The sequence below is a fragment of the Mustela lutreola genome, chromosome 12 (assembly GCF_030435805.1).
Source record: "Mustela lutreola isolate mMusLut2 chromosome 12, mMusLut2.pri, whole genome shotgun sequence".
Taxonomy (NCBI): Eukaryota; Metazoa; Chordata; class Mammalia; order Carnivora; family Mustelidae; genus Mustela; species Mustela lutreola.
The window spans coordinates 67,276,284-67,289,313 of record NC_081301.1 but is presented as its reverse complement, the minus strand read 5'-3'; the positions used below and the strand labels follow the sequence as shown (position 1 = coordinate 67,289,313).

The window sequence follows — 13,030 nt, the reverse complement described above, 5'->3', positions numbered from 1 at the left end:
TAAAGTTAAAAATATCAGAATGATTATAAAAATAAGTGAGGGATTACTGGGTCAAAATACGAAACACAATGAGAGTCTAGAGATATATGCCTGAAGCCATTTTAGCTATGAGAGCATTTGAAACTGCTAAAACACTCTGAACTGTGTTTTTACTAGACACTTGATACTAGAGAAACAAAATTCAAAATCCAGCAGCAATCAAATTTGAAAACTTTGGTACAACCCAAATTTAAGTTGAGATCCCCAAAGCACAAGGAGAAGCAGAAATAAGACTATAGCCTACCTTGCCTTCTGTGTAAACTGAGAAAGTCAATCACTGAATTTGGAATATGATTGTCTTGTAGAGTCTCAGATATAAGAGAAAATCCTGCCAAGGAGGACCATACCATTATTATAGCTCTTAATTATCCCTACTCAATAAGAGTTTCAAATATAATGCCTTGAACATAGCAAAATGTAACAGAGCACACAGAGAAAAACCATTAACAATATTTGATAGACAAAATGGGATTAAGTATGATGTTAAAATGATCAATAAAGATTGTAAAATGGCTTGATTACTCTGCTCAAAGAAATGAGAGGGGAAGCAAATTGAACAAAAAACTGAAACTAAAAATGATATTGAGAAAGATTTTATAAATGAATTAAATGGATACTCTAGAACTTTAAAGATATGACAGCTAATTTAAGATACCACAGGGGTGCCTGGGTGGCTCACTTAATTAAACCTCCAATTCTTTTTCCTTTTTTTTTAACACCTTATTTTTATTTTCTTTCTTTCATTTTGGCTCAGGTCATGATGTCAGGGTTGTGAAATAGAGCCCAGTGTTGGGCTCTGTGCTGAGCCTGGAGCCTGCTTAAGATTCTTTTCCCTTCTTTTTCTATCCCTCCCTACGCTCTCACTTGCTCGCTCGCTCTCTTGCTTGCAAATAGATAGATAGATAGATAATAGACAAAACAAAATAAAAGCAGTTTATGAAAATAAATATAAAGATTTTGAAATGAAAACAAGTTCATAATAAAATAGAGAAGACCTACACAGCTAAAAGTTCATTCAGAAAATCTACTCTTCAAGAAATCAGTATGACACAATGTTAAGATATCAAAAGATTTGAGCATGTACTTTACAGAAAGGGTAATCCAAATGGCCACTCATATATAAAAACTGTTTATCTTTATTATGAATCTGGAATTCAATTAAATTAAATTAAAAATAAATGAAAACCTGGAATGACATACTATTACACACTTACCATATTGGGCAACAGTGAAAATGTCTTGCAAGAATGTGAAGGAATGACAGTGCACATAATAAAATCATATGAGGTAAGTTGGACAATATTTAGAAAACTTAAAAATTAAAAAAAAATTTGGTCCATTCCTAGAAATACAACATGGAACTAAATGAATATTTTCACCAGGATATGCAAACAGATGATTATAGTTATTTCATTCATAATGGCAGATCAGTAGTGGTCTATTTGCACAATGTTACATTAAATAAGAGAGAATATTAACAAACTGGGAGGAGGGGCTAGGTTGTTATCATAAACAGATCTTCTATGGTGCTAATTATGTTCTATTTCTCAAAATCTTTAAGTTGAAAAAGTTTTCAAATTTACATCTAGATAGATAGATAGATGAATAGCTAGGTAGATGATAGATAGACAGATATCCCAGAAGCTGCAATGCTAGGCTAAGCCCAGGCTTTAAAGGGCTTTTCTATGCTCTACTAAATACTTTAAACCATTCATTATATCATAGCTCAGTGTTCAAATCTCCATTTGTTTCCTCAGTTTCCTAATATTTATCTTAAGGTGACCTGATCCAGACTTTTGATCACCTTTGTCTAAATATTTCTATTTTAACAAAGTCCTTTTGAACACTCAGAGACTAAAACTTAGAAAAATACTCTGATTGTTATCTCACTAGAGTGGAAAATATATACTTACCCATTAACTAATGATATCCATGACATTTTTAATTCTTGGGAGCTTTTGGTTAAATGAATTTTTTAAGCTTCCTTTAAATGAAGCTTTAAGCCATCACCACATGAATACAATTAAAGAACTAAATGAAAACAAGCCAAGTATTTACAGAGTAATAGAATGTGCAGTGGAAAGAGTACAGTTCTGAAATCATAAAGCCTAAATTAGTGTGATGCATCCTTACTAGCCATGTAATCATAAACCAGTTATCTAAATGTGTTAGCCTCAGTGTTTTCACCCATGAAATGGTGATGATAATACTTATTATGCAGAATTGTTGTGTGGATGTGATGAAGCATGGAGCATGAGAATCTCATATTCCATGCTAAAATGATAGCTATTTTTATACTTATAATAATTCTAATAATAGTAATTAAATTGTTCAAAATGATAATATTCATTTATATTGAGGCATTGTATTGACTATTCATAGACACATTTACCAAAATAAATTTCATTTTACTTTACCCCCTCTGAGGATATATATTCCCTAATTCAATATGAATCTCATTATGAATAATAATTATCATAATAAATACGCTGATTTTTCTTCTTTTTAGGGAAGTATCCTTTACTGTTGAACATAAAGAAACTTAAGCAAGTCTGTCTTATTCAAAATTTGCATGCTGCTTTCTTATGAAACTAGATGATAGAGTTGTATGAAATAAATTCATGCAGTTAAGACATTTATGTTTGGAAAACTGGGTGGTCAGTTTAGTATTTCAAAAGAAGATTTTAAATTTAAACCTTAAAACTGAGCTCTTTCAGCCTTATTTATAGACCATCCTTCATGCTTCCTAAGTACTCCTTCATTGTAAACTAAGTAATAGTTTTTGTCCCAGTGTATAGAACTAAAATGGATTTTATATTCGATTATTTCAGAGTTAGATGCAGTTTCTACTTCCTTACTTCCTTTTTTGAAAAATAGATTAATTCTACAAAAAGTTTTTTCCAGCTTTATTGAAAAATAATCGACATATTATAATTTGTAAATATAAGAAATGATTTCTTATAACATTGCAAACTTTTAACATTGTGTAAGTTTTGTACAATTTGATAAATTGGCATACATCTGTATTGCAATATAATCTACATAAAAATGTTAATACATCTACTATCTCATATAGTTGCCACTGTTTTTTATGCATGTATGGTAAGGAATTTTAAGATCTACTCTCTTAACAACTTTTATGTATATAGTACAGTAGAGATAAACTTCAGAGGTCTTGTGGGTTTTGTTCCAGACCGCCTCAATAAAGTGATTATCTCAATAAACTAAGTCAAATTATTATTATTATTTTTTTTGGTTTCCCAGTGCAAATAAAAAATTATGTTTCCCAGTGCATATAAAAAATAAACACTATACTGCACTGTTCAAAAGCATTATGCCTTTAAGAAAAAACAAGGTATATACCTTAAGTAAACTAGTTCTGAGTTTTCAGTGGGTCATAATTACTGATCACAGATCACCATAACAAATACAATAAAAATGAAAAAACTTGAAATATTGCAAGAATTACCAACATGTGACAGAGAGACACAAAATGAACAAATGTCGTTAGAAAAATGGTGGCAGCAGACCTCTTTTATACAAGATTGCTATAAACTTTCAACTTGTAAGAATGTGATATATGCAAAGTTTAATAAAGGGAAGCACTATAAAAATGTATGTATATATTATTAACTATGATCATCATGCTGTACATTAGATCCCCAGAACTTTTTCATATTATAGTTGCAAGTTTGTACCCTTTGACCACCTTATTCCACCCCAGGTTCACCTCTTGTCAACTCAACTCTAAGTTTCCATTAGTTTGCTTCTTCTTCAGATTCTGTATGTAAGGGATATCATAATACATAAATTAAAATATATATAAAATCTTTGAAATATTTCACTTAGTATAATACCTTCAAGATCCATCCATGCTGTTGTAAATGGCAGTATTTCTTAATTTTTCATGGTTCAGTAGTATTCCATAGTATATATTTACCATACTTATTTTATCCATTCACCCAATATGGATACTGAAGTTATTTCCATCTCTTGCTTAGAGTTAATAATTTTATAATGAACATAAGAGTGCAGATATGTCTTCGAATAGTGACTTCGTTTCCTTTAGATATATACCTAGAGGTGGGATTACTGAATCATATGGTGATTTTACTTTTAATAATATGAATAATCTCCATACTGTTTTCCATACAAATTTATATCCCTATCACAGTACATAAGTTCCCCATTTTCCCCAATATTTACCAAAATTTGTCAGTTTTAATTTTTTGGTTTTATATATTCTAATAGGTAGTAATATCTTGTTGTGTTTTTCAGAGGTAAACAACAACAACAACAACATAATGACTTTGCCCTGAGTTTTTACGTTGAGCACTTTTTAATGCTCCTGTTGGTCATTTATATAACTTTTTTGAAAAAAAAGTCTATTGATATCCTTTTGCTATTTTTTAAATTATATATTTTTTTCTATTTGTATCTGTTGGTTATTAACCTCTTTTCAGATATAAGATTTGTAAGTATTTTCTTCCATTCTGTGGATTGTGTTTTCATTCCCTTTTGGTTTTTTTTGGCAATGCAGAAACTTTAGTTTGATGTAATACCATGTATTTATTTTTGCTTTTTTTGCTTGTGTTTTTGGCCTGGTATCCAAAAAACTATTGGCAAGACCAATGTCAAGGAGAATTTTTCCTATGTTTTCCTTTAGGAAATTTAGTTTCATGCATCACATTTAAGTCTTTAATCTATTTCAAGTTAAGATTTATGAGTGATATAAGGTTCCAGTTTCATGCTGGTTTATGTGACTATTCAGTTTTAAATATCATTTATTGAACAGACTATCTTTACCCATTATATATGTTGGCCCCTGTCAAATATTAGGTGACTGTATGAAAGGATTTATTTCTGGACTCTCAATTCTGTTCTACTTGTTTACTGGTCTGTTTTTATGCCAGTATACTTTATTGTTTTGAGCATGAGGGCTTTGTAGTATAGTTTCAAATCAAGAAGTGTAATTTCGCTTCTTCATTCTTTCTCAGAACTGCTTTAATTATTTGTTGTCTTTTATGGTCTCATATAAATTTTAGGATTCTTTACTTCTGTAAAAAAAATATTGGATTTTTTAAAAAGATTATTTATTTATTTATTTGACAGAGAGAGATGACAAGCAGGCAGAGAGGCAGGCAGAGAGAGAAGAGGTAGCAGCTTCGTGCTGAGCTGAGAGCCTGATGCAGGGCTCGATCCCAGGACCCTGGGATCATGACCTGAGCCGAAGGCAGCGGCTTAACCCACTGAGCCACCCAGGCGCCCCTAACATTGGATTTTTGATAGGAATTGAATTTACAGATGGTTTTCGGTAGTATGGACATTTTAACAATGTTAATTCTTACCATTCATAAATATGAGCTATCTTTCCATTTATGTCTCCTTCAAATTCTTTATCAATGTCATAGTTTATGGGGTACAGATCTTTCATCTTCTTAGTTAAATCTTTTCCTAAGTATTTTGTTATTTTTGATGCTATTGTGAATTAGATTGTTCTCTTTATTTTTTCAGATAGTTCATCATTAGAGTGTTAAAATGCTCCTGTCTTGTGCTTACTTTGGCAGCACATATACTAAAATTGGAATGATGCAGAGAAGATTAGCGTGATCACTGAGCAAGGATGACATGAAAAACTATTTTAAAAAAACGAAACAAAACAAAATTCCTGTCTTTTATATATTGATCTTGTATTTGGCAGCTTTATTAAATTTGTTTATTCAAAATTTTTTGTGAAGTTTTTAGGATTTTTTTACATGTAAGTTCATGTTATCCAAAAAAAGAAAATTTTACTTCTTCCTTTTTTTTTTTTTTTTGGAGTCTTTTATTTCTTTGTGTTCCTTGTTTCTCTGGCTAGGACATCCAGTACTATGTCAAATGAGAGTAGTGAAAGTGGACACACTTGTCTTTTTTCTGATCTTTAAGGGGAAAACTTTCAAACTTTTTTGATTGAATATGAGATTAGCTCTGGGCTTGGGCTTGCAATATGTGTTTTTTCTTTAATGGATTTTTTAAATTATTTTTTAAAATTTTTTTATAAACATATAATGTGTTTTTATCCCTAGGGGTACAGGTCTGTGAATCACCAGGTTTACACATTTCACCGCAGTCACCATCACTCACCATAGCACCTGCTCTCCCCAATGTCCATACCCCCACCATCCTCTCCCAACACACCTCCCCCCAGCAACCCTCATTCTGTTTTGTGAGATTCAGTCTTTTATGGTTTGTCTCCCTCCCAATCCCATCTTCTTTTATTTTTCTTTTCGTACGCCCGAAACCGCCTATGTTGCATCTCCACTTCATCATATCAGGGAGATCATATGATAGTTGTCTTTCTCAGATTGATTTATTTCGCCAAGCATAATACCCTCTAGTTCCATCCATGTCATCACAAATAGCAGGATTTCATTTTTTTGATGGCTGCACAGTATCCCATTTTACATATATACCACATCTTATTTATTGATTGATCCGTTGAAGGACATTTAGGTTCTTTCCATAGTTTAACAATTGTGGACATTGCTGCTATAAACATTTGGGTGCATGTGCCCCTTCAGAATGCCACGTTTGTATCTTTAGGGTATATACCCAGTACTACAATCACTGGGTCATAGGGTACTTCTATTTTCAGCTTTTTGAGGCACCTCCATGCTGTTTTCCAGAGTGGTTGCACCAGCTTGCATTCCCACGTACAGTGTAGGAGGGTTGCCCTTTCTCCACATCCTCGCCAGCATCTGTCATTGACTGACTTGTTCGTTTTAGCCATTCTGAAAGGTGTGAGGTGGTATCTCATTCCGGTTTTGATTTGTATTTCCCTGATGCCGAGTGATGTGGAGCATTTTTTCATGTGTCTGTTGGCCATTTGGATGTATTCTTTGCAGAAATGTCTGTTCATGTCCTCTGCCCATTTCTTGATTGGATTATTTGTTCTTAGGGTGTTGAGTTTGATAAGCTCTTTATAGATTTTGGATAGATACTGGCCCTTTATCTGGTATGTCATTTGCAAAGATCTTCTCCCAGATAACTTCTGACAGTCATCTTTTGGCTTTGTTAACTGTTTCCTTTGCTGTGCAAAAGCTTTTTGATCTGATGAAATCCCAGTAGTTCATTCTTGCCCTTGCTTCCCTTGCCTTTGGCGATGTTCCTAGGAAGAAGTTGCTGCTGCTGAGGTCAAAGAGGTTGCTACCTGTTCTCTCCTCAAGGATTTTGATGGATTCCTTTCTCACATTATGCTTCTTCATCCATTTCCAGTCTATTTTCATGTGTGGTGTAAGGAAATGGTCCAATTTCATTTTTCTGCATGTGGCTGTTCAATTTCCCCAACACCATTTGTTGAAGAGGCTGTCTTTTTTCCATAGGACATTCCTTCCTGCTTTGTTGAAGATTAGTTGACCATAGAGTTGAGGGTGTATTTCTGGGCTCTCTATTCTGTTCCATTGATCTATGTCTGTTTTGGGGACAGTTCCCTACTATCTTGATGATGACAACTTTGTAATAGAGCTTGAGGTCTGGAATTGTGATGCCAACAACTTTGGCTTTCTTTTTCAATATTCCTCTGGCTCTTCGAGGTATTTTCTGGTTCCATATGTATTTTAGGATGATTTGTCCCATTTCTTTGAAAACAATGGATGGGATTTTGATAGGGATTGCATTAAATGTGTAGATTGCTTTAGGTAGCATAGACATTTTCACAATATTTGTTCTTCCAATACAGGAGCATGGAACATTTTTCCATTTCTTTGTGTCTTCTTCAATTTCTTTCATGAGTACTTTAGAGTTTTCTGAGTATAGATTCTTTGTTAGGTTTATTCCTAGGTATCTTAGGGTTTTGCGTGCAGTTGTAAATGGGATTCACTCCTTAATTTCTATTTCTTCAGTCTTGTTGGTATAAAAAAATGCAACCAATTTCTGTTCATTGATTTATATCCTGACACTTTACAGAATTTCTATACAAGTTATAGCAGATTTGGAGTGGAGTCCTTTAAGTTTTCCACATACAGTATCATATCATCTGCAAACAGGGATAGTTTGACTTCTCTTTTGCCAATTTGGCAAAATTTGGATGGCTTTAATTTCTTTTTGTTGTCTGATTGCTGAGGCTAGGACTTCGAGTACAATGTTGAATAGCAGTGGTGATAACGGACATCCCTGCCGTGTTCCTGACCTCAGCGGAAAAGTATTCAGTTTTTCTCCATTGAGAATGATATTTGCAGTGGGTTTTTCATAGATGGCTTTGATAATATTGATAATATGTGCCCTCTATCGCTACACTTTGAAGAGTTTTTTTTTAAGATTTAATTTATTTATTTGACAGAGAGAGAGATCACAAATAGGCAGAGAGACAGACAGAGAGAGAGATGAGGAGAAGCAGGCTCCCTGCTGAGCAGAAAGCCCAATGCAGGACTCGATCCCAGGCCCCTGGGATCATGACCTGAGCCGAAGGTAGAGGCTCAACCCACTGAGCCACCCAGGTGGCCCCACTTTGAAGAGTTTTAATCAGGAAGGGATACTGCACTTTGCCAAATGCTTTTTCAGCATCTATGGAGAGTATCATATGGTTCTTGTTCTTTCTTTTATTGATGTGTTGTATCACATTGATTGATTTGCAGATGTTGAACCAACCTTGTAGCCCTGGAATAAATCCCAGTTGGTCGTGGTGAATAATCCTTTTAATGTACTGTTGAATCTTATTGGCTAGTATTTTGGTGAGAATTTTCGCATCTGTGTTCATCAAGGATATTGGTCTGTAGTTCTCTTTTTTGATGGGATCCTTGTCTGGTTTTGGGATCAAGGTGATGCTGGCCTCAGAAAAAAAAGAGTTTGGGAGTTTTCCTTCCATTTCTATTTTTTTGGAACAGTATCATGAGAATAGGAATTAATTCTTCTTTAAATGTTTGGTAGAATTCCCCTGGGAAGCCATCTGGCCCGGGGCTTTTGTTTGTTTGGAGATTGTTGATGACTGTTTCAATCTCCGTACTGGTTATGGGTCTGCTCAGGTTTTCTATTTCTTCCTGGTTCAGTTGTGGTAGTTTATATGTCTCTAGGAATGTATCCATTTCTTACAGATTGTTGAATTTATTGGCGTAGAGTTGCTCATAGTATGTTCTTATAATTGTTTGTATTTCTTTGGTGTTGGTTGTGATCTCTCCTCTTTCATTCATGATTTTATTTATTTGGGTTCTTTCTCTTTTCTTTTTGATAAGTCTGGAAAGGGGTTTATCAATCTTATTAATTCTTTCAAAGAACCAGTTTCCTAATTTCGTTGATTTGTTCTATTGTTTTTTGTTGTTGTTGTTGTTGTTGTTTTGTGGTTTTTGTTTGTTTGCTTCTATTTCATTGATTTCTGCTCTGATCTTTATTATTCCTCTTCGCCTGCTGGGTTTAGGCTTTCCTTGTTGTTCTTTCTCCAACTCCTTTAGGTGTAGGGTTATGTTGTGTATTTGAGATCTGAGAGAGAAGCGTGGTGGCACACGTCTGTCACTGCACTCCCCAGGAGCAAGTCTGGGGAAGGCGCAGCTCGCCGCCCCCAGAGAAGAGAAGGAGCCGTTGGCCTTGTGGTCGGGAAAAGGACGGGAAGCAGGGTAGCCTGCCATGGCAGGAAGAGCAGGCCGGTGGCAAGACAAGTGTCACCCGCTCCCTGTGCAGAGAGATGGAAGCCTGGCTGCTAAGGAGACATGAGGGGACGACTAGGGCAGGGACGCGTGCTCCACTCTGAGGAAGGAGTGTGGGCAGAAGGCAGGCCTGTCCTGTGCCTCTGGTCCCAAGGAGACAGCATCTCCTTGACCTCCTGTCCATAGGGCATACTTGGGCTAGCTACCAGGCGCCATACACAGAACTCGCAGAAACAGCACTCTCGAGAAACGGGTAGATGCCATCTTCCTCCAACATGTGACAGCGTTTGCGGTGGCAGGGAGTTTGCGGGGTAGGAGTGGGGACAATCCCCCAAAGCTCCCCATTTCAGTGAACAGGCGGTGTTCAGGGATCCTGTCGCCTCTCCTCTCCTGTGGGGAATACACTGGCCTTGTCTGCGAATCCGCCTGAGGTCCAGTGCCAAAGGCCAAGCGTTTCCTACACCGGGAGATGGTAGTGTGCATAGAGTGCCATCTTAGGCCACGCACGCTGCTGCAGGGTTTTGACTGTGTCTGCTTAGTTCGGCCTGGCAGGGTGAACCCAGGGCGCCAACATGGAGCCCAGGAAAGCAAGGTCCAAGAGACACCAGCACTCCCGTGACTCTTCTTACCTGATGCGACAGAGCGAACACCCAAAGCCTTTCTGAGGAGGAAGCAGCAGCGAAGTTGGGATCGTGCCAAGATGAAAACCTCTGCAAAAGCATAGCAGTCGCTGGGAAATCAGAGTCGGTTCTGAGGCCTGCTGTTGCTGCTTGCCTGACCCTAGTATTCGCAGCATGATGGGAGAAACCCTCATAGAGCGAAAGCCTCTTTGCCCTGGCATCTCTTCTGGGAAAGCACAGCATTCTTTGGGAAATGAGTCCGGTCTGAGGGATGCTCCTGTGCGCCTGAGCTGGTCTCCTCAGCATGGTGTAATAAACCCGCATGGAGCGAAATCCTCTATGCCTGAGCATCCCCTCTGCCTGAGAGAGAAGGGCGTTTGCGCCTGTGGAAAGAGCCTTAAGCAAAGAGACCTGTTTTTCAGTGCGGTCACCAGGAGCATGTCTGTGGAAGGTGCAGCACGCTGCACGGGGAGAAGAGGTGGAGCCGTTGGCGTTCGGGTCTGGACACGGTTGCGAAGCAGGAGAGCTGGCCCTGGCATGCACAGTGGCCGGTGGAAATACAAGTGTCACCCGCTCCCAGTGCAGAGAGACAGAAGCCTGGCTGCTAAGGAGACAGGAGGGGATGAGTAGGGCAGGGCGCATGCTCCACTCTTAGGAAGGAGTCTGGGCAGAAAGCATGCCTCTCCTGAACCTCTGGGCCCAAGGAGACAGCAGCTCCTTGGCCACCCGTCCCTGGGGCAGACATGCGCTAGCCACCAGGCGCCTACACTCAACTCGCAGAAACTGCTCCCGAAAATGACGGGGAGGCAGGTGCCGTCTTCCTCCAGGATGTGGAAGCTCGGAGGAGGCACAGGGTTTAAGGGGAAGGAGTGGGCACAGTCCCCCAAAGCTCCCTAATCTGTGCACGGTCCATGTGCAGGGATCCTGTCGCCTCCTCTCTCCTGTGGTGAAGGCACTGGCCTAGACTCCGAGGCTGCCTGAGACCCGGAGCAAAAGGCAAAGCCTAACCTACCCCAGGAGATGGTCATAGGCCTAGAGTGCCATGCTAGGCCAAGCACGCTGCTGCAGGGTTGTGACTGTGTCTGCTTAGTCCAGCATAGCAAGGTGAATCCCGGGCTTAAACTCGGGGACCGGGAAAGCAAGTCCCAAGAGGTACCAGCTCTCCCGCGGCTCTTCTTCCCTCCCGCGCAGAGTGAATACCCAAAGCCTTTCTGAGGAAGCAGCAGCGAAGTGTGTTCGCCCAAGCCAAAGCCTCTGTGAGAGCACAGCATTCGCTGAGAAATGTTCTGCGGGCTGCTGCTGCTTGCCTGAGCCCAGTCTCACGGTGGGAGAAACTCGCATACAGCGAAAGCCTCTTTGCCTGGGCATCTCTCCTGGGAAAGCACAGCGTTCCTTTGGAAATCAGAGTTGGTTTTTGGGCTGCTGCTGCTGCTTGCCTGAACTAGTGTCCGCAGCTCGGTGGAAGATACCCGCATGGAGCGAAATACTCTTTGCCCTAGCATCCCCTCTGCCTGAGAGAGAAGCCAAGTGTGGGGAAGGTGCAGCACGCCGCCCCCGGAGAAGAGAAGGAGCCCTTGGCCTTTGGGTCGGGAAACGCTCGGGAAGCAATTTAGCCTGCCGTGGCCGGAACAGCAGGGCGGTGGCAAGACAAGTGTCACCCGCTCCCTGTGCGGAGAGATGGAAGCCTGGCTCCTAAGGAGACATGAGGGGACGACTAGGGCAGGGACGCGTGCTCCACTCTGAGGAAGGAGTGTGGGCAGAGGGCAGGCCTGTCCTGTGCCTCTGGTCCCAAGGGGACAGCATCTCCTTCACCACCTGTCCATAGGGCATACTTGGGCTAGCTACCAGGCGCCATACCCGGAACTCACAGAAACAGCTCCCTCGAGAAAAGGGCAGTCAGATGCCATCTTCCTCCAACATGTGACAGCGTTTACAGTGGCAGGAAGTTTGCGCGGTAGGAGTGGGGACAATGCCCCAAAGCTCCCCATTTCAGTGAACGGGCGGTGTTCAGGGATCCTGTCTCCTCTCCTCTCCTGTGGGGAAGGCACTGGCCTTGTCCGCGAATCCGCCTGAGGTCCAGTGCCAAAGGCCAAGCGTTGCCTACACCGGGCTATGGTACTGTGCATAGAGTGCCATCCTAGGCTACGTACGCTACTGCAGTGTGTTCGCTCTGATGCGGCAGGGAACAACAGCCCTGGGAGAGCTGTTGCCTCTTGGGACTTCCTTTCCCGGGCTCTAAGTTCACGCCGGGGGTTCACCTTGCTATGCCGAACTAAGCAGACACAGTCACAACCCTGCAGCAGCGTGCTTGGCCTAGCATGGCACTCTATGCCTATGACCATGTCCTCGGGTACGTAAGGCTTGGCCCTTTACTCTGTTGCTCAGGCGGATTCTCGGACTAGGCCAGTGCTTTCCCAGCGGAGATGCCCAGGCAAAGAGGCTTTCGCTGTTTGCGGGTTTCTCCCACCACGAGACTGGGCTCAGCAAGAAGCAGAAGCCCGCAGAACATTTCTCAGCGAATGCTGTGCTTTCGCAGAGGCTTTGTCTTGGAACGAGCAGCACTTTGCTGCTGCATCCTCAGCAAGGCTTCAGTCGCGACAGGGAAGAAGAGCTGCGGGAGAGCTAGTGCCTCTTGGGCCTTGCTTTCCTGGGCTCAATGTTCGCGTCCTGGGTTCACCCTGACAGGCCGTACTAAACAGACACAGCCACAACCCTGCAGTAGCGTGCGTAGACTAGGATGGCACTCTATGCACACTA

At 40.4% G+C, this 13,030-nt stretch overlaps 1 non-coding gene across 1 annotated transcript; it reads left to right on the top strand.

Moving 5' to 3' along the window:
- Window positions 1–5,590: 5,590 nt before the first annotated feature.
- LOC131813354 (U6 spliceosomal RNA) lies at window positions 5,591–5,699 on the top strand. Its single transcript, XR_009346768.1, has one exon. It is a non-coding gene; the product is annotated as a U6 spliceosomal RNA (small nuclear RNA).
- Window positions 5,700–13,030: the final 7,331 nt, after the last annotated feature.